Here is a 2469-nt window from a genome sequence, read left to right on the forward strand (position 1 = left end):
AACCTCGAAGAGGAAATCACCAAATCAATACCATTTACAATAGCCCCCAAGAATATAAAATACTTAGGAATAAATCTAACCAGAGATATAAAAGACCTACACAATGAAAACTATAAGACACTACTGCAAGAAACCAAAAGACCTGCATAAGTGGAAAAACATACCTTGCTCGTGGATAGGTAGACTCAACATTGTGAAAATGTCAATTCTACCCAAAGCGATCTACAGATAGAATGCAATCCTGATCCAAATAACACTGGGATTTTTATTTTTATTTTTTTCGGTTTAAGTAATAAAAACTTATTGAGAATTCCTGGGATGGTGGTTATCTCCTCCCAACCTTGAGGCGGGGAACCAACACTGTAGGAAATCACTGAGAAATCACACACTGTTCCAACACCTCTGGACAAAATGGGGAAAAGTCATTTCCTTGAAAAAGGGTCAGTCTTCCAAGAGTGGCTGGGAAGGTAGATGCAGAGGGGACCATCACATGATACTGGGGTGGGCCAGGGGTGTGCTGGACCCCTAGCTGACTCCTCGAAAACCAGGGGAGAAAGAGACCCACATCCTCTCTGGGGGCAAAGTTCTTGGTCACCAGCCTCATTTCTTAGCCTTGATGATACTGTCACTTCCCCGAGTGAAACGTTCATCCTGTAGGTTTCGCACAAGGTTGTCAGCAGTGAGACAGATATGATTCTGTGATGTGGTGATCGTTTTGGAGATGTTCTGGGCTGCCCGGATTTTGCGCAGTTTGGTGTAGCCAAGGTTCTTGCTCAGGGCTTCTCCAAGGAGAGCAAGCCTGGGTTAAGGGTCCACACAAGGCTAGGTCTCAATCCCTGGCCCCATCCTCACTACTCCCTCCCACCTCTTGCACCAGTCCTCTGGGCTGTCAGAGCCAAGGTTGCACTCAGATGGCTCATGCCTTACCCTACTTTGGTCCCCACCTGTGGGCCTCCTTGCATGCAGCTGCCAGGAACTGGGGACAGCAGTGGAAATGGAGGCAAGGCCAACCACCAGCATTTTTTAATGAGATGAAGAAACAAATCACCAACTTCATATGGACAGGGAAGAGGTCCCGAATAAGTAAAGCATTACTCAAGAAGAAGAACAAAGTCCGAGGCCTCACACTACCTGATTTTAGAACCTATTATACCACCACGGTATCAAAACATCCTGGTACTGGTAGAACAGCGGATACATAGACCAATGGAACAGAATTGAGAATCCAGACATAAATTCATCCACCTATGAGCAGCCAATATTTGACAAAGGCCCAAAGTCCATTAATTGGGGAAAAGACAGTCTCTTTAACAAATGATACTGGCATAACTGGACATCCATCTGCAAAAAACTGAAATAAGACCCCTACCTCACACCATGCACAAAAACTCAAAATGGATCAAAGACTTAAATATAAAATCGAAAACGATAAAGATCATGGAAGAAAAAATAGGGACAATGCTAGGAGCCCTAATATATGGCATAAACACAATTCGAACCATAAGTAACAATGCACAAGCACCAGAACTGGGAGCTCCTAAGAATCAAACACTTATGCTCATCAAAAGACTTCACCAAAAGAGTCAAAAGACAACCTACAGACCGGGAAAATATTTTTGGCTACGACAAACCCGATCAGAGTCTAATCTCTAAAATCTACAAGATACTGCAAAACTTCAACAACAAAAAGACAAATAACCCAGTTAAAAAATGGGCAAAAGGTATGAACAGGCACTTCACCAAAGAAGATATTCAGGTGGCTAACAGACACATGAAGAAATGCTCATGATCATTAGCCATTAGAGAAATGCATATAAAAACTACAATAAGATATCATCTCACCCCAACAAGGCTAGCATGAATGCAAAAAACACAAAATCATAAATGCTGGAGAGGTTGTGGAGAGACTGGAACACTTATACACTGTTGGTGGAAATGTGAAATGGTACAACCTCTTTGGAAATGGATCTGGCGCTTCCTTAAGAAGCTAGAAACAGAAGTACCATACGATCCAGCTATCCTGCTCCTTGGAATATCTCCTAGAGAAATAAGAGCCGTCACACGAATAGATATATGCACACCCATGTTCACTGCAGCACTGTTCACAATAGCAAAAAGATGGAAACAACCTAGGTGCCCATCAACGGACGAATCGATAAACAAATTATGGTATATCCACACAATGGAATACTACGAAAAGATAAAGAACAATGATGAAGCCATGAAACATAACATGAAGGAAGCTGGAGGTCATTATGCTGAGTGAATTTAGTCAGTCACAGAAGGGCAAATATCATATAAGACCACAGTTATAAGGACTCAAGAAAAGGTTTAAACACAGAAGAAAACATTCTTTGATGGTTACAAGGAGGGGGAGGGTTATTTACTAACTAGATAGTAGATAAGAATTATCTTAGGTGAAGGGAAGGACAGCACACACTACAGGGGAATTCAGCAAAACTGGACTAA

At 42.2% G+C, this 2469-nt stretch overlaps 1 non-coding gene across 1 annotated transcript; it reads right to left on the reverse strand.

Annotated features, from left to right (window-relative positions):
• Positions 1-887: 887 nt before the first annotated feature.
• On the reverse strand, positions 888-1148 carry LOC111822922 (small nucleolar RNA U89). Its single transcript, XR_002826002.1, has one exon. It is a non-coding gene; the product is annotated as a small nucleolar RNA U89 (small nucleolar RNA).
• Between the last annotated feature and the right edge of the window lie 1321 nt (positions 1149-2469).

This window comes from Trichechus manatus, unplaced genomic scaffold, assembly GCF_000243295.1.
Source record: "Trichechus manatus latirostris isolate Lorelei unplaced genomic scaffold, TriManLat1.0 scaffold00235, whole genome shotgun sequence".
NCBI classification, from domain to species: Eukaryota; Metazoa; Chordata; class Mammalia; order Sirenia; family Trichechidae; genus Trichechus; species Trichechus manatus.